Genomic DNA, 27,363 nt, shown 5'->3' on the forward strand with positions numbered 1-27,363 from the left:
AGCTGTAGACACTGCGCTCTCAAATCTGAAACTGGAGGAAAAAATATATACTCTGTCACCAGCCTAAAGCTTCCTTCAGACATAGTCTGACATCTGCTTTTGGGTAAAAAAAAGGCCAGAGAAATCACACATTTTTAAACCATACCTGTGTTTTTAACTGGTGTTTTTGGTGGCATTTTTAGTCAAACATGCATTTTTTTCTTTGGCATTTTTTCCTATGGAAGAACACTATAGAAACACCTGACACAGAGCATGCTGCAATTTGAATAACTTTTTATTCAGATTTTTCTTATGGGTTGACCAAAAAAAGCACAATTCTAGTATGCTGTACTTTTGTTCCTGACAGTGTTCACCATGCAAGGTAAATAATGCAATATTTTATTAGATCAGACTTTTCGGGATGCAGCCATATGAATTTGGTAGTTTTTTGTTATTGTGCTTATTTTTCTATCTGTCTACTGAGAAAAGAAGAGCAGTTTGAACTTTTAATATATTTTTTAAATACTTAATTTTTTAATTAAATTTATTTCGACTTGTACTTCAGTACTTCATTATTATAGTATATTCTACTTTTAGGCCTCTTTCACACGAGCGTTGCAATTTTTGTCCACCCATATCGAAAATCCTATGAACGAGAAAAAGCAATGACCAAGTTGCATCTCAATCTAGCGTTTTCTTGCTCATTCATGCAGCCTATATACGCCGCACCCCGAAAGTCTCTCGGCCAGGAGAAATCCTTCACATGACTAAATAGAGCCAGCTGACATGGTTTAGCAGTGCTGGCCTCTGCTAAACTCCCTCCCCCACCCTTTGCTGGAAGCTCCCATAGAAGCCTATGGCAGCTTGTCGTGGCCGAAAGATAGGGCAAGGTCTATCTTTTCTGTCCACGTCAAAACATCGGCCAGCGTATTTGGCCGACGATGCCCTATCTGCACCGGACAGGCATTTTTACGTGAATAATAATCGACCATTATTACCCAGGACTGCAACAGTAACGAGAGGGCATCCACTATGTCTAGAAGAAAGCAGGTTTCATTGCCAACACAGAAAAGGGTTCTTTACTGTAAGAGCAGTGAGACTGTGGAACTCTCTGACTGAGAATGTGGTGATGGCAAAATCCATAGAGGAGTTTAAAAGGGGACTTGATGTCTTTCTGGAGGGGAAGGATATTACAGGATATAAATCTTAGGTTAATTGTTAATCCGGGTATACAAGCAGGTAGGAACTATTAGGGGTTGATCCAGGGAACAGTCTGATTGCCATTAGGGAGTCGGGAAGGACTTTTCCCCCAAAAGGGCTCATTGGATCCTGCCTCTTTAGGTTTTTGCCTTTCTCTGGATCAACGACATAGGAGGATAAACAGGCTGTACTAGATGGACATTGTCTTCATTCAGCCTTACATACTATGTTACTATGAATGAATGCATTGGAATCCTTGGTTGCGACTTTTTACCGCGGCTAAATTAGTTGTGTAAAAACACTCATATGAATAAGGCCTTAACTTTAAACTATTAAATTCTGTTAATACGCCATGCTAGTCTTGGGAGCCTTCCTAAGGTCCCAGGCTACCACTGCAAGGCAGCCAATCAGTTTTTTGTGTGATCATTTATACAAAAGATCCCACCAGAAACGTGCCAGTCTAAACTATCCAACAAACGATACAATTTAACCCTAGATCACCAAACATTAGTCTCACAGATACTCTCACTGAGACGTGCTTGCCTGAATGTTTCGATACTGTGACTTTGAGGGGGGAAATTAAAGCTAAAACTAAAGTACTAAAGATATTTTGAACTACTACTACCTGACTAGTCAGCTGGTATGTGCAGGGTGGTGGCTGTCTTCTATTGATTATAACCCAGTGGTGGGGCTTTAGCGCAAAACAGTAAGTCCTGAACAAAGTTTGAGAGGATTATTGCTACGGGGCCCTACTTCACGCATAACTAACCTGCCTATACCTATATGGGAGACCCTTAAGGTTTGGAGTATAGCCCTCCACTTGACACAGAACGATGCAGCAAAATGGTCCCCTCATACTCCCTTGTGGAGAAATCCTAAGCTCCCGCACTTGAAAGAAATGCCAGACTTTATCTTCAGGAGACATCATGCGATAACTACCCTCTCGGATGTGGTTGAGAATGGTGTTCTTAGTACCTACTCACAACTACAGATGCAACTGGGCCTTCCTAATAATTCCCTTTTTGGATATTTTCAACTCCGTCATGCACTCAGAGCCCAGTTTGGAGGCCTGAATATACCCCTCACACTGACCCGACTAGAGGAGCTGGCACAGGTGGCCAACAATGTGAAGCCGCTCTCCTGTTTTTATAGACAACTGACAAGGGGTCTTGCCTCGCTGAAAGACAGGGCTTGGACATACCGAACCTATACTCGGACGACCGAGATGGCCTTTTGGCCAGCTCAGGACTGCCCTTGATCAGTGCAAGGGACAGGTTAATCCAAGTCAAGTTCCTACATAGAATCTACTATACTCACACCCGTTTGTGTACCATGGGCCTAATTCCCAATGCAGACTGCCCAAGATGCTTGATGTGTGGGCACAATCATGCATAGGGTTTGGGAATGCCATGTTTTGCAGACCTATCGGAGAGATGTCCTTGAGTTTATGGAAATGCATCGGGGCCCTGCACATCCTGTATCTGAAAATTTGTCTCTTTGGCCTTGTGGGGGACATTCCAATTGACACAGTAACATGCACCTTTTATATATATATATTGCTGTTTTTTATGCTAAAAAGGTTATATTGCTTAACTGGAAACATCCCCAAAAAAACTACTAGGGCTGCTTGTGTCAAGGACTGGGGTCTGGGTATGGGAAGTCCCTAAGAATCTGCCCGCAACCCCTGTCTCTACCTACTGGCCCTCCTGGGCTATACCCCAGGGCGACAACTGGGCGACGGTCCCTACCCTCACTAGGGATGCGGGGCAGAAGTCAGACTAATGGACAATGAGGAAACAAACAGACGCAAAAACAGGTCAGGCAATCCAGGTCGGTACCGGAGAGAACGCAGTACAAGGAGTCAGGCGAAAGAGAAGTCAGGTCCCAACAGTAGTCAAAAAACAGAGCATCAAATACAGGATATGCAGGTGAAGCAGGAAGACCTAACATACACTGGCACTGGGGAAAGGAACACTGAACGTTTAAATGCTGTCAGAACTCCCGCCCCAGCAGCTGATTGGGTTGGGGAGCCTGACAGCAACAGGAGCCAATCCCAGGGCGCTGGGAGAACAGCCCCCAGAGCCTGCAAAAGACAGGCTCAGACATCACCCAGAGAGTCCAGAGCAAGGATTCAGACATAGTGCAGCAGGTGCAGATCAGAGATCCAGACAGCAAACAATGAATACAGAGCAGGTGCACCAGGGTGTCATGGTAACGGGAACGCGGCGCGGGGCGGTAACCTGCTGCGTCCCCAGAACCCGGCTAACTAGGCGCACACCCCCTGCGCACAGGAGCGCGCCCGGAGCTGGCGCCCCAGATCACAGCGGCCTGGGGATGTCACTAAAACCGGGGCTCCCCTGCGCCGCACTCCCGCAGCTCAGGAACTAGAACTAGTGGTGCGGGCACGGAGACCCCGAGAGCTGCCGGACCTCACAGCTTGGCAGTGTGAAAAAAAAGTTGACACACATAGCCCGAGGCTACCCCGTCAAATTTGCTAAAATATGGGCCCGGTGGGTTGACTGCCCTGATACTGCATCAGGCATATCTGACTAGCTTCTTGGCCAAAGGAAAATTTGGAGGTTTTTCTTTTTCTGCTCCTCACTATGCACAGGGATATTAAATGCTTGCTGTGATGATGGCCGTGTTGTGGGTGAAACCTTTGTTTTTATGTTTTAGTTACTATTTCCCAGGTTGGGAATCTTGGATTCTGTTTTGGGGGGAAATAAATAAAAGGGTACATGTAATTACAAAGCATGGGAGGAGTACAAGAGTTCTAATCTTTACATTTACAAAGCACTGCTGATATCTCTTCCTATGCATGTTTGTATTATATTGTATGAGAATGCCCAATGAACGTTTCTTTAAAAAAAAGAAAAAAAAGATATTTTGAAAATTGAAAGTGTCATGCAAAGTACTTCTCAAGCACAGCCAAACAAATGCAAAATTTGCACATTTTGTCCATATTAGAAGCACAGGATGACTAAGTTCTCATGCCCCTCCTGCAGTAAGGCTTTTTTGGCGAACACACAGTACCGGTTTGCAATAACTGCAAGGAATGTTTATTTAGTTTGATAGTTTTTAGGTAAATTTATATAGATTTCTTTTTCACTAATAAATATGATATATAAATAAAATATTGAAGTTCAATTTTGTTAGTCTCTGAGACTAATATGTAGTGACAGCGTAACTCCAAAATTTGTTTAGTGATCTAGGGTTAAAAAACAAGTGTAAAAACACACACACTCTGGGTTTTACGCACAGTAGCAATTGATTGGTCAATTTCGGTCAATCACACCATACACTCTATTTTTAGTGACCATGGGTGATACTTTTCCAATATGATTGGTCACAGTTTTTGCAAACTATAGTCTGCTATCGGCCATTTTTAAATAATGGTTGCCCAAAGTTTCCCAAATCTGCCATTTCTAGTGGCTATAATCCCGTATGTATGGACAGCTTTATTCTGGCAGCAGGAGTGCTGTTTAGTTGCTGTGCAGCTATTTCTGCAGACACTGTGCTTCAGTGTCATTGTTTGCTATGTAGTACTGCATCCAACAATAAAGACCGAATTAAAATACATCAATCTTAAGTGGCAAGTGATCTTATACAGTTTGAGCAAAACCTGTACTAAGAACCTCGTGTTCATTTGAGAAAAAAATTGCTTAAAAAGCAGTAGATCACTGTACAGTTTAAAGGCTGTTGCTTTAAGTATCTTAGTCTTTGATTGATGGCAGAAAAATCTACTTGTGGTAAAAAGAAAATAGTTTGGTACAATGTGATTCAGCAGAACAAAATGTTATTGCGCTCAGTAAGAGAAACAAAGTACCGTATTTTTCGCTTTATAAGACGCACTTTTCCCCCCTCCAAAGCAGGGGGGGGGGGAGTTGCTGCGTCTTATAGAGCGAATGTGCCAAAAATTTGTTCCGATAGCCATTTTTAGCGCGATCATGAATTTAACGCGCAAACGCGATTTAGTTAGTGCGATTGCGTGTTAAACTCGCGATCGCACGAACAAATGTGCGATCAGTCAGAAGATTTCTCTCCTCCCCACTGCCGCCCATACATACCTCTGATTGGTGGTGAGCGCCGGCGGATACTACTGCTGCTCCCGCCTCCACCAAACAGCTTCCTTCCTCCTGCTGCACACAAGCGCCGCTGTGACATGGAGTGATGGTTTTTCAGACCTCTGCTGCTTCTTCTGCTCCGTCACCCAGCACTAAGCCTGTGCTGTCTCTGGGTGAGTTCAAATTTTTTTCCCCTATTTTCCCGCTCTAATACGAGGGTGCGTCCTATAGACCGGTGCGTCTAATAGAACTAAAAATACGGTAATCTTGTAAATATTTCTTAATGACTAACAAAAAAATTATGTTAGTACAAGCTTTCAAGACTAAGAAACCCAAAGTAGTCTCCAAAGCTTGCACTGTTAGGGCTCGTTCAGATGAGCGTGCAATTCCGCACAGCACTCCCTTCTAGTAGAAACCAATGGGTTCCTATAGAAGCGTTCATATGGAGGTTGTTAAGTGCACAAAACTCTGCACACCTAACAAAAGATAGGACATGTGAGTGCAAACTTGTATGTTGGCTCCGATGTGTCGGCAAAGATAGGACATGTCCTAGCTTTGCTGCGTGCTTTCCATAGGCTCCTATGGGAGCCTGGAAAACCCACAGCCCGCACCGTGAGCAGACTGCTGCAGGGAGCTTGAAGCAGCCCATTCACACAATCTTTACGGCGCGGAATTGCACGCTCATCTGACCGAGCCCTTAACATAATTTTTTTTTAGCTATTAGACGTTATCATATCTACAAGATTATTTTGTTTCTCTTATTGAGAACAATAAGAAAAATCTGCTGAAACGTATTTATGAAAAGAACATCTGCACAAACGGATCCCTTGAGTTTGCATCCACCAGATAGATATAGTGGTCCCTAAACATGCATTTAAACAAACCAAGGAAATGAACACTGTTGTTAGAACAAAGGGCGCTCATTTCTTTGGTTTGTTGAAATGTATCTATGTAAGAGATTGAATGAGGCTGCAATTGTTGGACTGATTTCACTTTCCATGATAACTGATAACAATAAACTGTACACTAAGCGATTACTATATTAGGAACACCTACTCAATAATGGGCTCGTCCACCTTTTTGGCTGATTACGGCTTTCAAATGTCTGAAAACAGATTCCACGATGAGGCAAAAATCCTCCATACCCAACTTGACCCATGCCCGCTGTAGCAGCTCCTTCAGGTGGTGCACAGTTTGCTGATAATTAGGAGTAGATCTCACAGGCCTTTGCAGCATTTCCCAAACCTGTTAAATGGGGCTACAGTCCGGTGAGTTGGGGATGCAAAGAAATGTGGAGAATTCATTGTCAATCAGTCCCTAGAAATCTAAGCTCAATGACACTGAGTGTTGCCTTGTTGAAAGATGGAATTGTGGTTGGGATAGACTTCCTGAAGAAATATGTGCAGATGGTCAGCAAAAGGGTCCCTCTAGTGTTCAGTATTCAAAGATAGTGGTATGATAACCAAAAGTCCTAGGCCATGCCAGGAAAACGATCCCCAGACCATGACATTGCCTGTTGAATCCCTACGGTACATGCATGGGACACGGCTTCATGCCGTTTATACCAGATGTGGATCCATGTGGTTCAGCAGGAAATGGAACTTGTCCCTCCAGTTGATCTACTGCCTTGTGTCCAAGGTCCATTAACATCTTTCTTGTGCCTATGCGAGGCATTGTTGGTGATGATGTGGGGACATGAGGGGAATCCTCGTCAGTCTTTGGCTATTGAACCTTAGTTGACGCAAGGTACATCGCATGGTCATTGTGGATATTTGTTTCCTCTGTTGTACTGCTGATTCATCCCTGTGGCATATCATTTTTGACATACCAGGCATGACTCCTGATTCTTGCCTCTGGGAGCCATCACACGTGGCCTGCTGCTGTGTGAAAGTCTGCCAGATGTCTGTCCATGGTTCAATCAGCCTTCGTACACTTTTGATACCATGGTTTGGAAACAGCCAACAAGTGTAAATGTTTCAGAAATGCTGACACCCCACCTTTGGGCACCAACAATCTTTCTGTGATCAATGTTCACCAAGTCACCAAATTTACTCCCGACTGCTTAATGTTGCCTTCTGCTGCGCAGAGGGAAGGTCGGCACATTATCTAAGTGCAGATCATGATGCAGCCATCACAAGGTACCACGTTACTGATCACAGTATGTCACGTGCGAGCTGTTACTAACGCAGTAATCATTTAGTGTACATTGCCCACCAGTGTGCATTCGTAATGGCCTTTAGAGTGCAGTATCACTGGCTACACCTGTAACATTTCTTTTTGTCCGCATCTATTACCTAATAGTGACAAGAAAAAATGTGGACATCATCTTTATCACACATGTCTGTGGATTGCATAAAGAAGCTCTAAGCACATTTATGAACTTGCCTTTGCTTAGATCTTGTTCTTGTTGTTTAAGGAAAAACAAAAAATGAAAGGCGGAAACACATTTTTGGTATTTTGTTAAATAGCTCTGCTTGTATATGCCTATTTATTTTATCCCATCTTAAACCTCCCTGACATGTGTTGATTGCTGTAATGTAGGTGTCCTGCAGGTGTGTGGGCTGTCATTTTCTTGGAGGTGTTTGCTTAAGATAGTTTACTGTCTGGAAGTTTTGATATCTTAGAGCTGCTTCTAGTCATGGCATGAAGGAGCTTGTATCTGTAAGTTTGCTAGTCCTTTCTAATCTAGGCAACGGGAAGCTGTAAATGTTTTGGCACTAAGCTATGTCCATATGAAATGACTGAAAAAGCCAATGTTATGAAATTTGTATAAGCTCAGTAATTGGTTCTTGAAATCAAAAACAGTAGTTAGAAGAGATCTTCCTAACGCAGTTGTTCGACATGATATAGCATTAAACATGTCCAGTAGCTGTACTTTAAATTAATCTTAAAGGGATTTTCTGGGCAAATTGATGACCTATACTGAGGAATAGTTGAATGGTGGGGGTCTACTATTCGGGATCCCCACTGATCAGCTGATCATCCCGTACATGGTCAGTGCAGCAGGGCCTGGTGGTCAGAGATGGAAGTGTAATAGGTGGCTTCACTCCCATTTAAATCAATGGTAGCTATGCCTTCTATTACACTTCTGACTCCTCAATTGCCGTTCGAGCTGAACGTGTAATAGAAGGCATCACTCCCATTGACTTCATTGGGAATGAAACCCTCTATTACACTTCCATCTTTAACACCAATGCAAACATACTGAACTCCGCCAATCAACTATTGATGACCTATTCAGACAAATGCCATTGTAAAGCAATTGGAAGGGTAAGCAAACTGTGGCACAGAAAAAAATATATTAACAGTAACACGTTAAGCCCGGGCTCACACGTGTGTATTTGTAGTGCAGATTTTGCAGTTGCTGTCCGTGTGGACAATCAGTGGTAAAACATGGGCATTGAAAGGCATGCATTTTTGATTTTTCCTTCACACTAACGGATACGAACTGCGTGTTTCGCGAGTGGAGAAAAATCGTATCATGCTCTACTTTGAAATGGAAGCATCCATCCTGCAGCCCATTAACATTGCATCATTGCTAAGCAGCGGTGTGGGAGATTCAAACAAAAAAAACAAAACTACTACGCATGACAGCCTGCGAACCTCCACCGTCATCCGCAATACATTTAAGGGAGGTATGCAGGGTCACCGGCCGGGCTCGCAAACGGATTACGCTGTGGGCCTCCCATATGTGGAATCCTACCTGCTCATGTGAGCCTGGCCTAAGGGCTCATGTCCACGGGGAAAATATGATTTAGGATCCGCAGCGGATTACCTGCACGCGGATCCGCACCCCATAGGGATGCATTGACCACCCGCGGGTAGATAAATACCCACGGATGGTCAATAAAAGAGATTTTTAAAAAAATGGAGCATGAAAAAATCTGGACCATGCTCCATTTTCGTGCGGGTCTCCCGCGGGGACGGCTCCCGCGGGCTTCTATTGAAGCCTATGGAAGCCGTCGGGATCCGCGGGAGACCTAAAATAGGAATTTAAAAGAATTTACTCACCCGTAGTGGGCCGGGAAGGTCTTCTCTTCCTCACGGCCGCATCTCCCTTGCTTCGGCTCGGCGGATGTGCCCGGCGCATGCGCGCGGCACGTCGACGACGTGCCGGCGACGTGCCGCCGGCGTGAGGAATTCATCCGCCGGCCGAAAAAGAAGATCCGTCCGTGAGGAAGAGCAGAGCGTCCCCGCCCGCTATGGATAGGTAAATTCTTATAAATTCTTATTTTCAGCGCTCACGTCCGCGGGGCAGGAGGGACCCGCTGCAGATTCTACATGTAGAATCCGTAGCGGGCCCGATTTTCCCCGTGGACATGAGGCCTTAGGCTCAATTCCCACTTTGCTACATTCATACACCTCTGATGTATGTGGTAATTGTATAGTACATAATGCGCAGGTTTAGAGAGCACTGTGCACAGAAGTACCATTTCTCATCACTCTATAGGTAAACATGTAAAAACAAAGTTTATTATTTGTATAATGAAACTTTCTGTATTAATTCCCTCTTGTGTACGAATCCTTCCATAAAGAATGATGACAACAAAAAAAGAGATCAGGATTTGGGGATCACATCTTTGCATAATATATATTAGTAAACTGTAGTATTATGTATACACTCAGTTATTTTACATTATTTACATTATGCATTATCCACTCAAGTAAGCAATGTAATTTTAATTTCTTGGTAGGGCTGATCACACAACCGGGGCAGAGGTGATGTGACACATGTATTGTCTTTTATGACAAGTGCTATAATACAAGAAATTCAAGAAAGTAGTCACCAATTACCATACACTGTAATTACTCATTTCATATTGTAGATTTAAAGACTCCTAAAATAAATTATTGGGAAGTTTTATTAATAGTGAAGCAAGATATGAGGGAGCATATGAAAAAAGTCAATATAATATTTTTTTGTAGTTAGAGCTTTAATTTCCTGCATCTTTCTGCTTCACTGCCTATCAGAATACAGGCATGAATTACGGATCGTTTTAAAAGATTTAAATGCTCCAGTGACTGTCAGATTTAAAGTGATTTGCTTTTTAATTACATAGCAACCATTTAATACACAACATGGAATCCAGTTGTTGTAATTACCAAGAAATCCTTTTTTTTTCTTGTTTAGCTTGCAAAAAGCATGTAAAACGTGATTATGTTTCATGTTAATGTGCAATTAAGAAAACATACATTACTGTAATTGTCAGTATGTGACATGCTATATGCTTTTTTGTCATACAGCGCAGAGGAAAATATTGTGCTGTATAAATAGACTTGTAACACATTTTATAATCAATGCAGTTGCTTTATGTTTTGCAATTATATAATAGGTATAGATATACCTTGATCTCAACATGTTCTTATTATCTATTTTATATATCCATTTATCTTCTATCTATCTATCTACTGGCGTACCATCAAGGATTGCCGGGGTTGCAATAGCGAATGGGCCCCTGTTCTGATAGAGCCCAGAGGCCACCCTCCGCCATGTACAAATGCACATTCAGTCGGAGAGGAAACCAAAGCAGAGCGGAGCTAGATAATGATGTCATCAATGATGATCATCCTGCTTCTCCTGCCTCCTGCTGTATGGCGAACGCGTGTGCGTGCCCTGCTGCTCTCCTCACCGAGAGAAGTAGTCCGGGCCACAGGGTATGTATCTATCTGTCTATCTATCTCCATCTCTCATATCTATTTTTCTATCTCTCTATCATATCTATCTATCTATCTATCTATCTATCTATATATATATATCTGTCTGTCTGTCTATCTATCTATCTATCTATCTACGGCTGGTATAAATTATACATCTCCCTGTGTATACTGTATATAATTGCACACTTTACACACAATAAAAATGCATCAAAAGCACAAGCAGTTTTTAATAGTGTATGCAGTTTCTTAAAAATGTTTGTGGTCTTTGAATACTGCATGCAGGTTTTTTATGTGTTTTTCTTAATTGTGGTTCAAAAGTACAACTGAAAACATGAATACACCCTAAGGCCACTCTCACACATGCGTTCAGAAAACGCATCTCGAAATTGAGGCATTTTTAGCGCAATTTCGAGCAGTGTTTTTGAACACATGGTACAGCACTTTTTAATGCACCCCATCATGGTGATGGGTGAGGAGATGCGTTAAAAAATGAAAAAAATAGAACAGGCAGCACAATTTAGGTATGGGTATGGGGGAGGAGGGACTATTCCCCATTTTTATTTTATTTTTTCCTTTTTATTTACTTTTGCCTAGAACAGGTTTAGGCCTGTATACAGGCTGGTGTCACAAACAAATTAATAATTTTTACCCCCATACGCTGCCCAACCAACCAATGGGTAGCACTAAAGAAATGCCAAACTAGAGACTTAAAATTTTTATATTCTGTCGGTCGCCACCATTTGTGAGGAGGGCAGTGGAGCCACCACCATTGCCATTACCACCTACCCCTCGTATTTCCGGTGCGCACCACAATCTAATCTATCACAGTAAAATTACTAATCTGGCATTCTGCAAATACTGGTTATCCATCAAGCACTAAGATAGTGCCATGCCATCAGATGGCTGACGGTGTGGAGCTCTCCAGCCAGCCAGTCACCACCAGTCTGCTGCATATATATACCAGCCCCTCTTGTTAGAGGATGCTGGTAATTTATTCATCCTTTATCTAATGCCACTCAGAGCTTGGTGTTATGTATGATGTTAGTTTGAAGTGTTTTTCCCACCATCCCTGAGGAAGGTCTAGACACCTGTATTCCCTGTCTGCATTTTATGCAGACCCCCTTCTCCGTTCCCCTTTAATGGGTACAGTCCTTCAGACATTTGATGTCATGTATGTTGCCAGGTGGGTGATGCCTGACATGGTTCCCTTCACGTCAGTTCGGTGTATGACGCTCTTTCTCCTTGTTGTAAAGACACTTATCCTAGCTTCTGTTTAATATGTGTATGCATGAGTTCTGTGTGGGGTTTCTGTCTGTTTTCTTGGTGTGAACAGCAATGTGTTCAGTTAGTAGTTTTCTGCTTCTTGGTGTGAACGGTATCCTGTTCAGCTTTTATATCATTTAGCATCTAATACAAGCCTGGCCCTTAGGTTTCAGTGTGGTGCCATCTCTGTGGTTTAAGCTGTCTTGTTAGAGTAGGGACTCATGCGACACGAGGACCCTTGTTGTGGGCTTGTGAGCTTATGTACTCTTGGCCAAATTACTAATATCTCATATTTGTTAGCTATCCTAACTAGAGAAGAGCGAGCACACTCGTCCGAGCTTGCTCGTTACTCAAGACGAACACCACGCGGTACTTGAGTCAATTGCATTTCCTTCCCTGCATGTTTTTCTAGCCAATAGACATGCGGGGAAGGCATTATCACTTACTGCTGTGACGTGCCAGCCCCCCCCCCACAGTAGTGAGTGGCTGGGCCGATCAGGTGACTGCCGAGTACTTAAACTGGTCCACAGAGGTTAGGGAAAGTGCTGCTGCTTATACAGGGATAGTGTTAGCGTAGGATCCTGTCTTCAAAAACCCCAACGGTCCTTCTTAGGGCTACTCCACATCGTGTGCATTACTGTTGTGGCTGGCTGGAAGCAGTAGTACACCATTTTTTTTTTAAGCATTTCGGGCTGTGCAGGCCATTTCAGCTATAGCGTTCTCAGTCTGCAGTGTATTACGCAGAGTTTAGGGACAGAGCTGCCTATATAGAAAAAGTTTTACAGGACTCCTGATCCTCTGTGCAAGAACCCGAACAGTCCTTCTTAGGGCTACATCTGACCGTGTGCTTTACAGTTGTGGCTGGCTGGGAGCAGTAGTGCACCAACTTTTGTATTACGCATCTAGGCCTGTTCCCAGCCTTTCAATAATAGCCGTCTCAGCCTGCAGTGAAACTGCACTCTAAAATTTCCTAGCCTACTGCAAAGTAGTTCATTTTACCATTCTATGTCTGCAGTGCATTAGACAGAGGTCTCACCGCTAAACAGTACTCTAATATTTCCTGGGCCACTGCAAAGTATTTCAGTTATACTGTTCTATGTCTGCAGTGCATTACACAGAGGTCTCACCGCGAAACAGTACTGTAATATTTCCTGGGCCACTGCAAACTCTTTCAGTTATACCATTCTCAGTCTGCAGTGCATTAGAAAGAAGTCTCACCACGAAACAGTACTGTAATATTTCCTGGGCTACTGCAAACTATTTCAGTTATATTGTTCTATGTCTGAAGTGCATTAGAAAGAGGTCTCACCGTGAAACAGTACTGTAATATTTCTTGGGCCACTGCAAACTATTTCAGTTATACCGTTCTATGTCTGCAGTGCATTAGACAGAGGTCTCACCACTAAACAGTACTCTAATATTTCCTGGGCCGCTGCAAACTATTTCAGTTATATCGTTCTATGTCTGCAGTGCATTACACAGAGGTCTCACTGCTAAACAGTACTGTAATACTTCCTGGGCCACTGCAAACTATTTCAGTTATATCATTCTATGTCTGCAGTGCATTAGACAGAGGTCTCACCACCAAATAGTACTGTAATATTTCCTGGGCCACTGCAAAGTATTTCAGTTCTGCCACTGTGCAGAGCGTCTCACAATACCCTTTCCTTGGTGGGGTTGAGATAGCCGCAGTTACCAGCACTATCCACTGGCTGTAGAGTCTTCTCCCACTCCATACAGCCTCTCTTATCTACAAGTCTCTGTGACCGGTAAATTACCCCTAGGTATCAGCGCAAGACAGCGGGTTAATTTTTTCAAGTCACAGCATAGAGCCTCCGTTATCTACAAGTCTCTGTGTTCGGTGAATTAGCCACAGTTGTCAGTGCTGTACAGTGGGGTAATTTATTTGGGCCCTGCTCTATTCTTAATCCGCCATGATGAGAAGTAGGGGTAAGGGTCGAGGACGTGGACGCGGGCATCCAAACTACCTCCACTTGTCTGACCTGCTCAGCAAGGTGTGCCGCGTCTGCGCACATTTCCGCAAGTCCACCACGGACGCTGCCACCCTGAGGACCCTGCAACATCGGTTTCAGCTGCGAAAGCACCGACTGCCATGCGACGTGCCCACACGCTGGAATTCTACGCTGCACATGTTGGCCAGGCTGTATGAGCAATGTAGAGCAATAGTGGAATACCAGCTACAACATGGGCGGCGGACTGGTAGTCAGCCTCCACAATTCTTTACTGAGGAGTGAGCATGGATGGCAGATATCTGCCAGGTCCTCGGAAACTTTGCGGAGTCTACCCAGATAGTGAGCGGCGATGCGGCCATCATTGGCATTACTATCCCGCTGCTTTGGCTGCTGAGAAGTTCGCTGCTAAGCATAAAGGCCGACGCTTTGCGGTTGGAACAGGAGACGGGGGATGACAGTATGTTGCTTGATAGCCAGACCACCCTCATGTCTATATCTCAGCGCATTTTGGAGTAGGAGGAAGAAGGGGAGGGGGGAGGAGGAGGAGGAGGAGGAGGGGGAAGAGATAGCTGGCACACTGCAGAGGGTACCCATGCTGCTTGCCTCTCATCTGTTCAGCGTGTATGGACTGAAGAGGAGGATCCTCAAAGTCATCTTCCTAGTGAGGACAGCGATGTGTTGCATACTGAGACCCTGGCACACATGGCTGACTTCATGTTAGGCTGCCTTTCTGGTGACCCTCGCGTTAGATGCATTCTGGCCAACACGGATTACTGGGTGTACACCCTTCTCGACCCACGGTATAAGGAGAACCTTTCCACTCTCATTCCCGAAGAGCAAAGGGGTATGAGAGTGATGCACTACCACAGGGCCCTGGTGGAAAAAGTGATGCTACGTTTCCCATCTGACAGCGCTAGTGGCAGAAGACGCAGTTCCGAGGGCCAAGTAGCAGGGGAGGTGTGGGGATCAGGCAGCATGCCCAGAGCAGGCAGGGGAACACTCTCCAAGGCTTTTGCCAGTTTTATGGCTCCCCAGCAAGACTGTGTCACCACTCCCCAGTCAAGGCTGAGTCGGAGGGAGCACTGTAAAAAGATGGTGAGGGAGTACGTAGCCGATCGTACCACCATCCTCCGTGATGTCTCTGCTCCATACAACTATTGGGTGTCAAAGCTGGACACATGGCATGAACTTGCGCTGTACGCCCTGGAAGTGCTGGCCTGCCCTGCCACTAGCGCCTTGTCAGAGAGGATGTTTAGTGCAGCTGGGGGAATTATCAAGGATAAGGGTACCCACCTGCCAACTGCCAGTGCCGACATGTGTACTCTCATAAAGATGAACAAAGGCTGGATTTCCCCAGACTTCTCTTCTCCAGCGGCGGAAAGCAGCAGAACCTAATGATTTTTTTCGCTGCAACAGGAGAAAAATGCATCCTCTATCACCACAAAAAAGGGGGAATTAGCTTTGTCAATCACTCTCGGATATTATTACTCCTCCTCCTCCTCCCAAAACAGCATGTCATCACGCTGAACTGCCAATTTTTCTGCGGCCCAAAAGGCTCTGTCTAAAAGGTTTTTTTTACAATTTTTCAGTTTCAAAAGTATTTATACTTTAACAGAAACCAATATTTTTCACAGGGCTGCCTCCAGGCTCTGTTACAAATTAAGCAACAGCGAGCTGTATCTATAAAATTTTTTTATGGGTTTCACCTGCCCTCGCGGTTGAGCAATTTTTCAGGGGTACACTTGTACTCTTGGTACACCAATGTTTCAGGGGTCCGCCTATAATCTTGCTACAGAAATCTTATTGGGGTCCGCTTATACTCTTGCTACAGAAATGTTACAGGGGTTCGCCTATACTCTTACTACATAAATGTTACAGGGGTTCGCCTATACTCTTGCTACATAAATGTTACAGGGGTCCGTCTATACTCTTGCTACATAAATGTTATTGAGGTCCGCCTATACTCTTGCTACAGACATGTTATTGGGGTCCGCCTATACTCTTGCTACAGAAATGTTACAGGGGTTCGCCTATACTCTTGCTGCATAAATGTTACAGGGGTTCGCCTATACTCTTGCTACATAAATGTTACAGGGGGCCGTCTATACTCTTGCTACATAAATGTTATTGGGGTCCGCCTATACTCTTGCTACAGAAATGATACAGGGGTCCACCTATACTCTTGCTACATAAATGTTATTGAGGTCCGCCTATACTCTTGCTACAGACATGTTACAGGGGTCCGCCTATACTCTTGCTGCATAAATGTTATTGGGGTCCGCCTATACTCTGGCTACAGAAATGATACAGGGGTCCGCCTATACTCTTGCTACATACATGTGATTGGGTTCGCCTATACTCTTGCTACAGAAATGTTATTGGGGTCCACCTATACTCTTGCTAGATAAATGTTACTGGGGTCCGCCTATACTCTTGCTACATAAATGTTACTGGGGTCCGCCTATACTCTTGCAACAGAAATGTTACCGGGGTTTGCCTATACTCTTGTTACAGAAATGTTACTGGGGTCGGCCTATACTGTGGGTGCACAAAGGTTTCCCATTGCGGTGTTTAGCTGCCTGACACATACACAGAATGAAGTGTGTGGGGACACATGGATTTCCCTCAGCTATTTAACTCACGGCACCTTGGGTTCACACAAGGTGGAGACTGGGAACGAGCCTGACCCAGGGCCCGCTCACGTACTTCCCTCACAGAATATTGCGGGTCCTACCTCGGTCATGGTTTCTCGGCCTTATTATGTCACCTCCGCCTCCTGCTTGGGGTCTGGAGATCAGCGGTGGGCAACATGTATTTTCTCTCATGTTACCACAGTTATCTGAGACAGCGGTTTGGGCCAAGCAAAAGGAGCGTTACTGCATTAATGAGATGTTCACAGCCGCATTAGCATCCGAGTCCGCTTGAGGCCTACGATTACTGAGGGTGTGGGCAGAGGCCAAGGTTCTGGGGGGAAAAATCAACTGCGCCAGGTATGGCCTGTGGAACTTCTTTGTGGTTCATCCAGTCTTTGGAGCGATGAAAACAACCGTTACTGATTTAAAGAGACGTTCACAGCTGTGCTAGCATTCGAGTCTGCTTTATGCCCACGATTACTGAGGGTGTGAGCCAAGGCCGAGGTCCTTGGTGGGGTGAAACTGCCTTGTTTGGGCACTCTGATTTCTTTATGTGTAATACTGTCTTTGAGTTTCATGGGCTCGCCTATGCTGTGGGTGCACAAAAACTTCCCATTGCGTTGTTTTACCTGTCTGGCAGAAATACACTGACTGACTTAGGTATGGTGCAGATGGTTTTCCCATTGCGGTGTTTTACCTATCTGGCACAAATACACTGAATGACTAGGGCAGAAGTGTGGGCCGAGGTCCTGGGCGGGGTGAAACTCTGCCATGTTTGGGCACTCTCTTTTCTTCCTGTTTAATTTGTCCCTGGGTTCCAGGGGCTCGCCTATACTGTGGGTGCACAAAGGCTTCCCCATTGTTCAGCTATCTGACACATACAAAGAATGAATTGGGCAGAAATGTGGGCTGAGGCGGAGGTCCTTGGCAGGGTGAAACTCTGCCATGTTTCAGCACTCTGATTTCTTCATGTGTAATACTTTCCTTGAGTTTCAGGGGCTCGCCTATTCATGCATAAAGACTTCTCATTGCATTGTTTTACCTGTCTGGCACAAATACACTGACTGACTAGAGCAGAAATGTGGGCTGAGGCCGAGGTCCATGGCGGGCTGAATCTCCGCCATTTTTGGGCACTCTGATTTCTTCCTGTGTAATACCATCTTTGTGTACTGACAGCATAGGCGAGCCCAAGGAACTCAAATACTTCCCATTGTGGTGTTGAGTTATCTGACACCTACACAGAATGAATTGTGTGGGGACACATGGATTTCCCATTGCTATGTAATTCGCGGCACCTTGGGTCACACAAGGTGGAGGCTGGGACCGATCCTGACCCTGGGCCCGCTCACGTGCTTCCCACACAGAGTATTGCTGCATTGTGGAGATGTGTAGAAGTGCTGGCACTTTATGCCCACGTTTGCGGCTCCTGACAATTTTGTGACCAAGGTGGCACGGGATTGGAAGGATGATCGTACGTCAATTTATCATCAATTCTCAACAGCATTGTGGGCTATCACCCACACTTTCAAAGAGGGTCGGTGCCTGGCCCTGCGAACCCTCTGCAGTGTGTGCCTCTGGTTCCTTCTCATCCAGTACGCACTTATAACTAGATATGAGGGTGGTGGGGCTATGAAGCGAGCGTGTGTCATGAGGCCAGCTGAATGCTGCGCGGGGAAAATTTTGTGTGCGCTGTGGACGCTGGGTCGTGCAGAGGGTTGGACAGCAATGCCAGCATGTAACCCAGGAAAAGAGGCAGTGGTGTCACCCACAGGCAGTGATTGTCCTTGGTTGCAGGTAGTGTGGTGCTTAGCTAAGATGTGCCAGCGCGTGTGCCTTGCTAATGAGGGTTTGTACTAAGTAAATTGTTAGGGCGGTGACCGCCAGGTTCTTGCCCCCATTTGGGCTTAATAGTGGGACCTCAGAGCCTCAGATGCAGCCATGCATGCTGTCCCTGCCCTTCCCTATCCGTTTCTGTGGTGTTTCCATGACTTTCTGATGTTTTCTGGTGTTTCACAAGTCATCACCTATGCGGAGCATCTGTCACATACAAAAATGCTCGAGTGCCCCATTAACTTCAATGAGGTTCGTTACTCGAAACGAGCTTTTGGGCATTACGAAAAGTTCGACTCGAGTACCGAGCACCCGAGCATATTGGTGCTCGCTCATCTCTAATCCTAACTACTTATACGTGTTGGGATTATGGGAAAGTGTTTTGGCGTTTGTCAGTCATTCTTGGATGTCTGTTCAGTCTCGTTTACTGTTCAGTTTGTTATGGTGTTTAGCGTGTATGCACGTTTTGGCTTATGATGTTGGTGTTCAGCGTGTATGTACATTCTCCTATCCCTCTTTCCCCTTCAGCCCTTGTTTGGGTTGAGTCCATGTAGGTCATTTTTCCTTTGGCCTGCATGGACGTAACGCAGAGGTTACGTCATGGTCTGGGGATGTTTTACATGTCATGGTCTTGGTCTGGGGGTTGTGGTGGTAAGAATCTTGAACATGGAAATGTATGTACATCAAGATTCTAGGCAACAATACTCTTGTTATGGGCAGCAATATTTCTGACAAGACAACGCGCCTTGTCACAAATCTAACGCTATTTTACGTTGGTTTGAGAATATGGATGTTTCCTGGGTGGACTAGACTGCACAAAGTCCCAACCATAACCCTACTGAACATCTTTGGGATGAACTGGAAAGTTGGGTTAGGAAATCTGAATAGGGTCAGTTTTTTTGAGAGAACTCACCTTATGTTTGCAGGATGAATGGGGGGGAAATATCAGCTGAAGTGTATCAGATGTTAGCAGAAAGTATGTCACTGACAGTATCTAATGTCATTAGGGCCAAAAGAGTGCACACTAAGTATTAACATATGGAAATGAATACTACTTTTGATTTTTTTCCCAGGTGTCCAATTACTTTTGGTGGGATAGTGTAACTCCTAGCACCAATACTGGGCGACTGGGCCAAGGTAAGTAGGATGATAACATTTCTTTGTAGAACCATTTGGACATGGTGTTTGAGCTGAGAGTGATAGCATAATAAGTGCTTCTTTCTAATGCAGTGGTAAAGGGACAGCATTTGTCACACAGTAATATACTGCATAACAACATAAACAGCACACACCACCAAGTAGTAGAAAATAGAATAAATCTTTATTATGTGTATATTTTATGAAGCACAATTGAAAGGTAGTTGATCCAACTCACAAATGGGCTCCCTTCCAGGTATACAGAAAATGCCAAGATCCTGCTTGTATTCCATATCATCAAAAAGCCATGAGTTAAGTACATATTGTAAAGTACGTGCACAGAAAAAAATCAGTTATTATGCAGTGACATGAGAAAAGAAGGATACTGGTATAACATATTGGGGGCCCTCCAGATGAAGCTGAGGCCAACATGGGTTGGGGCACGGCTTCCATACTACTCAGTATATGTACTTTGTATGTATTACATAATTATGTTATGTAATTCACTACTAGCGTTTTTATGATATGGAATAGTATCTTGGCATTTTATGTACACCCGAAGGAAGCCTATTAGTGAGTTGGATATACTACCTTTTCATTGTGTTATATGAATTATATACATAATAAAGATTGATTCTGTTTTCTACTCATTTTGGTGGTGTGTGTTGTTCATGTAGGTGTATATGTGATTCATGTAGGTGTGTTGTTCATGTAGGTGTATATGTGATTCATGTAGGTGTGTTGTTCATGTAGGTGTATATGTGATTCATGTAGGTGTGTTGTTCATGTAGGTGTATATGTGATTCATGTAGGTGTGTTGTTCATGTAGGTGTACATTTCAGGACGCCGCAGTGATTTTCGGCATTGTGGCCGAAAATCACATGAACAAGAGGCAGCCGTGAACAAGTCGTGGCTGCACCTCCCATTTTCACACTCTTTCAGATGCTGCAGCCCATATATATGTCGCAGCCTAGAATACCGTTGGCCAAGAAGAGGGGAGAGAATTCAGCTCTGCTAAACTCCCTTCCCTCCTCCTCTCTACCTCTTGCTGGCTGCTGGAAAAAGGAAGGGGAGGGAGCTTAGCAGAGCTAGTGAGCTAAACTCCCTCCCCCTCTCCGTCCCTCACCAACTGCCAGCAATGGGAGAGGGTGGAATGGGGCAGGATCTTAGCAGGGCTAGTCCTTCCCCCTCCCTCCCCAGCCTATGGGAGCTGACAGCAAGGAGCAGAGGAGGGACTGGTAAACTCCCCCCACCTTCTTTTTCCGGCAGCTCTCATAGGCTTCCATGGGAGTCTATGGGACTAGCCGACATATTCACGCAAAAGACAGGTAAAGACTTATCTTTTACAGGTGTGCGTAAAATCGTCTGGCTGGAAATCTGTTTCAGATGGTCGATTCAATGCACCAAAAAATCGCCCATCTGAACAACAACATTGGAATCCAATGTTTTAGATGGTCACGATTTTCGGCCAGCGTTTTATCATGGAAAAATAGCTGTCAGGTCCGGCGGCTCTGGGGGTCTCCGTGCCCGCACTACTGGTCCTATTACCCGGACTGCGGGGGTGGGGCGCAGAGGAGCCCCGGTCTTGGTGACCTCCCCTGGCCGCCATGATCCGGTACATCAGCTCCCGACGCGCGCTTCCATGCACAGGGAGCATGCGCCTAGTTAGCCAGGTTGCCTGCACCGTGTCCCGGTTGCCATGTCACCCGGGCATGTTTTTAGCAGGCACTGGGTGCTGGGGGCTGTTTACTCCCAGCATTCTATGATTGGGTCCTGCTGCTGTCAGGCTGCCCGCCCTAATCAGCTGCTGGGGCGGGAGTTCTGACAGCATTTAAACTGCTCAGTTTCCTCCTGACCTTTGCCAGTGTATGTTTGGTCTCCAGCTACACCCGCATTACCTGCATTTGATTCCCTGCTTTGACTCGCTTGACCCCTTGTACCACGTTCTCTCCTGTTACTGACCCATATTGCCTGACCCGATTTTGTGTTTGTTTGTTGTCCTGAATTTGTCTGTGAGTCTGACTCCTGCCCCACATCCCTAGTGAGTCTAGGGACTGTTGCCCAGTTGTCACTCTAGGGCCTAGCCTAGGGGGGCAAATATGTAGGGACAGGGGTTGCGGGTAGTACTAGGGACTTCCCTGCCTGGACTCCAGTTGTGACAATAGCCACGATAAAACACTCATGTGAATAAAGCCTCATCTTGCATATACTGAGGATATATATGTTAGACGATTATTTTGTATATGTTATACATATTGTAGACATGTGCAAGGAAAAGTACTGGAGGGAGTGTAATGCTTAGCCTGGGTGAGAAAAAACTCCAGTACAGGTCTTCCTTTTAGATCCCAGTGAGCTCAGCTGGACACATTGAGGTAATCACTGGGACATAAGAGGCTGCAAGTTCAGGCAGTCAGGGTCAGAGCCTGGAGTGAGCACATCTATCTATCTGCTGCACATTAGTAGTGAGAGTACTGCTGATTAGTCAGCGCCCTGATGGGCAAGCGTTTGTTTTGCTTGTTGCACAAAGTGTATGTGCTGCCAGTGGGTACTGTCTTACGTTGGATTTTCTGAGTATTCAAGAAAATAAAGTGATTCAGACTTTTACATTGACTGAGTGTGCCGCCATGTCCTCGCAGACCCCCCGAACCCCCAAGCAGACATTGCCACAATATATATAACATGTAAGAGAAATAAGGGATGGAGCATAGAGAGGAGCTATGAAAGTCAGCAAACTCTACTACAGATTGCTGGCAACGTGGCCAGCCCTGCATTGAGAACTGGTAATGCAAAGAGGGAATGGGGTGAATGGAATTAGAGAGTATGTATTAGGGCTTGTTCACACGAGCGCTGTGGGCACACAGTACAGCCGCATGCAAAGATCGCGGCTATACTGCATTAAGATAGCATGAACGAGTTAATTCCAGCTACTTGAAGTAGCCCATTCACACGATCCGAGGTGCGTGGTGTGTGCTTTCCAGCTCCCATAGGAGTCCGTGGAAAGCATGCACCAAAGATAGGTCAGGTCCTATCTTAGCACGCACCACGGAGCTTAGATGCAACCTGCAGTCGCATGTCCTATCTTTGTTAGGTGCGCGAATTTAGCACATCTGACATTCTTTAATGTGAATGTTTCTATAGGAAACCACTGGTTCCTATAGAAGTGCTTTCTGTGTGTGCCTATACTGTATGCTCACAGCGCTCATGTGAACGAGCCCTTAAGTACTGATGCTAGAGATTGGTGAAAAGTTTAGAGAATAGTGGAAATTTAAAAAAATGATTATTCATCTGAAAGCTCTTGGATTTTAGGAACCAATGTCGGCGGTGTGCACTTGTCTTGGGCACCAACTTTAGTGTATAGATGACACCAGTAGTGTGAGCCTCACAGTTTGGGGATGTCAACTTAAGCATCAGAGGTAGATTAAAAAAAAAACATGCATGGGAGTGATAATATTTGAACAAATTGTCAATATGTATCAGCTTTTCGTTGGAGCTATTATCCTTATTATCATGCAGTGTTAATATACAAGTGTTTATAGCAAATCATGAAAATTATATGATGATCATCTAGTAAAAACGAAATGGAGTGTTCTGTAAGCAAGGATTTTCTACACAAAGGCCGATTTGGCTCATCACCTCAGTAGAAAACTGAATGACATAATTTCAAACAACTTTTGTACTAGTATACCTGTGTATAGTCACGCCTTGCTACCGCCTTGTTGTCATATTGTACTCTTGCTCTTCAGTGCTGACGATTGCTATAGCAGGCAGCTGGCAGCAAATGATTATATCAATGGACACCCACTTAATTTTCAGACATGTTTAATGTGCAACCACATGTGAATTAGTACATGCTTATATTTGCTGCGACATTTTCATTTTTCATTATAAAGGTGGCCAATAGACCTTATGCAAATAACATAACTTATTCCTATTGCTCTTCTCCTGCTATAATTGTTCATGAGCCACATTCTTGTGTCCCAAACACTGTATATAACATTTTTCATTTACCCTTTCTTGCCCAGTCTCCTCACTGCTTTCTTGCCGCTCATGCTGGATTAGCCAGTGTAGGCCCAATGTCCACGGCACGCACAGATTCCACTGCTGAATCCCGCAGCAGAATTCAGCCGTGCCCGCAGACATGGACAGGAAAATACATTTTCTTACCTGTCCAGATCCAGCGCGGGTCTCCTCCGTGCCAGCCGGAACTTCTTTCTTCAGCACGGCGGATGCGTCCTGACGTGCGCGCGACATGCCGGACGTATGCACAATGCTATTTTTTTCCCTTTACGTCTTCTGCTTTCCCTCAGATCAGCGACACGTCCACAGTGACAGCTGTAGCTGTGCCGCGGATCGGACGGCTTACATTGACTTCAATGGAAGCCGTCCCGTGGGATCCGCAGAAAAGTGGAACATGCTGCGATTACTTCCAGCGCATGCAGTCTGTACACCGGGAAAGAAATCACATTCACATGCTCCAAAATTGTTTTGCGGATGCTAATGCATCCTTATGGGCGGCTAGAGCTATGGATCTCCCACGTGGGAGACTCGTGCAGATTTTATAATTAAAATCCGCCCATGGACATGGAGCCTTAGCCTGCAATATGCATCAAAACTGGTGGCTTATTGGGGGGGCGTGGCTTGACAAGGCACCGGAACGGCAGCAGATCCTTAGGCTCCGTTCGGCCAAGGCACTTATCGCATTTAAAAAGCGCTTACCGGAGGCTTCACTGCTTTCCAAAGCAGTAGGAAGGTCCCAAGGCACCGGAGATGCCCAGAAGGAGAGAATCCAAGCAGACTCCGGTGAGACTGGAGTCCTTCTTTGCAGCGCGCGGCTCCGCTCCTGTAATGGCCGCCGAGGGGACACCGGATCCTGCAATATCGGAGCTGGAGCTGAGAGAGTGCAGCAGAGCCCCAGCGGAGGACGGAGAGGCAGAGAGACAGCTGCAGACACCGGAGGAAGCTAGCGACAGCTCCCAGCACAGCATTAACCCTTCAGATGCTGCAAGGTCAGTCCAGAGGGGAATGAGCAGTGTTAAGGTCCCCCCACCTAAAATGGCGCCGGCCATGCAGCTCCCCAGCACCAGATCCCCAACTAGCAGCCCTGCCAAGCAAAAGCAGAGAATGTCTGCTGTAACAGAGGGTGCTGATGACACAACTCCTGCCAGTGAATGTATAGCAGAAGGAGGGTTAATTAGCCTTGCTGCATCCAACAGGCCAGTCACTGAGATTTACATTAAAGAGGCAATAATGGCCCTCAGGGACACCATACAAACAGACATGCTTATGTTAACATCAAAAGTTAATTCCTCAGTCCAGGAAATTAACAACAAAATAGACAAAAGTGACAAGAAGATGGAAGAGATTGTCGCCTCACACAATTCCTTAATCGATGCGCATAAGGAGTTAGAAGACAAAGTAAACAAACTTCAGCTCAAACTGACAGATTTGGAGGATCGTAATAGGCGCAACAATGTGAAGATAAGAGGCATATCAGAAAAAATATCTAATGCAGAACTAACAAAGTATATTACGCAGTTTATGCAAGCCCTTCTCCCTAACATGTCAGAACACGATCTAAAAATTGATAGGGCTCACAGATTGCCGCGTCCGAAATTTCTGGACGAGAATGTCCCCAGAGATGCGATAGTCCGTATACACTATTTTAAGACAAAAGAGGAGCTTATGAACGCGGCAAGAAAAACCCAACCTTTTCCGCATCCATATTCTGATTTACGTCTATTCATTGATCTATCTCAAGCTACACTAGATGAAAGAAGAAAATACGCAGAAATCACCGCTGCCATGAGGAAGGAAAAAATACCATATAAGTGGGGTTTTCCTACCAAAATTATTACAAACAAAGATGGCAAATACCACATTTTTCTCAATCCCAAAGCTGCCATAGATGCTTTGGCATCATGGGGCATACCCCTCCAAACATCACCAAACCCACTTCCTAAACGGGATCCAAAAGCGCGTCAACAAGCTAGCAAACAAGATTTCCACATCGTGAAATGAATCACTTTCAAGAAGCCGCCGGTAAATTTATACTACCATTCACTGTAGTGCCTGCCTATTGAAGCTGGACTTTCTCCCCCACGAAATATGCAAGTTCAATCTTGCTGTATCCAGTTCGTTTTGTTCCTGTTCTGGGTTCTCCACGTAACTGTCTTTAGCTACCGTCCGTGGCCACTTTGCAGACCACCATACATGGAGGACTCCGTTTTGGTTCTGTGTTTTGTTTTTACAGGCATCTTCATATTTCTGGATCTCCCACTCCTGCAGCACTTTCTCCAACTTCCACCATCATGGCGGTGAAGCTACTATCGTTAAACGTCAATGGTTTGAACTCACCCTTCAAGAGAAGAAGCGTTTGGAAAGAAGCGTTTACACAGAACGCCGAAATTGTATGTATTCAGGAGACGCACCTGTTAGATAGCGATTGTAGTAGAATGTTACATAGTTCCTACCCACAGACCATCTTTGCTTGTGCTAAGAAAAAACATGCGGGTGTGATGATGGCATTTAAAGGGAGCACGCCGTTCACTATAGAAAAGCAAATTTGCGACCCTGGGGGACGCTATATAATTTTAACGGGTACCTTTAAGAGTCAAAAAATAACCCTGGTTAATGCATATGTACCCAATACAAAGCAAATTAGTTTCCTCAACAAATTAATGAAAAAAACAAATAAAATTGCTCAGGGGCCAATACTAATGATTGGAGACTTTAACTTAATTCCAGATAGAGACATAGACACTACTAATCCTACAGTCAAAAGAAACGCCACTTTGAATAACTGGCTATATAGAAACGCGTTGTATGATTCATTTAGATGCTTTAATGCCTCGGCGAGGGAGTACTCGTACTACTCGCCGAGACATAGGACTTTCTCCAGAATCGACTTGTGCTTGGTGGAGAGGTCTCTTCTATCGTCAATTACTAAGGTGGAAATTGGTACGGCTACGTGGACTGATCACGCGCCACTGGTCTTACATTTAAATATAGATGGCCCTAATAAGCCCAACAAAACATGGAGAAATAATATATACCTAATGTCCATCCCAAAATACAAAAAAGCAATTCAAGAAGCTATTTCGGAATATTTTGAATTTAACGATGTCCCACAAACAAATCCAATTACTCTATGGAACGCCCATAAAGCGTTTATTAGAGGCATTCTGATAAAGTTGGGGTCTAAATATAAAAAAGATAAATCAAGGAAAATAGATGAGTTGCTTACAAATCTTCACCTCAAAGAAAGAGAACTCCAAGCTAATCCCTCTATAAAAACACACGATGACATGCACAAAATTAGACTAGACCTTCGTAGGTATCTCCTGGGCGACTTTGAGAAAGAAATAAACGCTCAAAGAGCCAACATATACACTTCACTAAACAAACCCACACGCTGGATGGCCAATCTATTAAAGAAAAAAACTATAAAAGCTAATATTCCCTATATTTGGAGCCACCAAGACAAAAAAACCAAACTGACCCATCCATCGCAAATAGCGAATGCATTCTCGTCATACTATGGTAGCCTGTATAATTTAAAGGGGGACGCCCAAACGATCCAGCCTAATAACATCTCAATTCAGAACTTTCTTAAACTGGTGAATCTTC

At 44.8% G+C, this 27,363-nt stretch overlaps 1 long non-coding RNA gene across 1 annotated transcript in view; it reads right to left on the reverse strand.

Annotated features, from left to right (window-relative positions):
* LOC136610898 (uncharacterized) overlaps positions 1-25,028 on the reverse strand; it is a 75,479-nt gene extending 50,451 nt beyond the window's left edge. Inside the window, exon 1 of the long non-coding RNA XR_010790193.1 lies at positions 24,454-25,028. This is a non-coding gene — a long non-coding RNA (uncharacterized lncRNA). The remainder of the gene's footprint in view (positions 1-24,453) is intronic.
* Positions 25,029-27,363: the final 2,335 nt, after the last annotated feature.

The sequence above is a fragment of the Eleutherodactylus coqui genome, chromosome 1 (genome assembly GCF_035609145.1).
Source record: "Eleutherodactylus coqui strain aEleCoq1 chromosome 1, aEleCoq1.hap1, whole genome shotgun sequence".
NCBI lineage: Eukaryota > Metazoa > Chordata > Amphibia > Anura > Eleutherodactylidae > Eleutherodactylus > Eleutherodactylus coqui.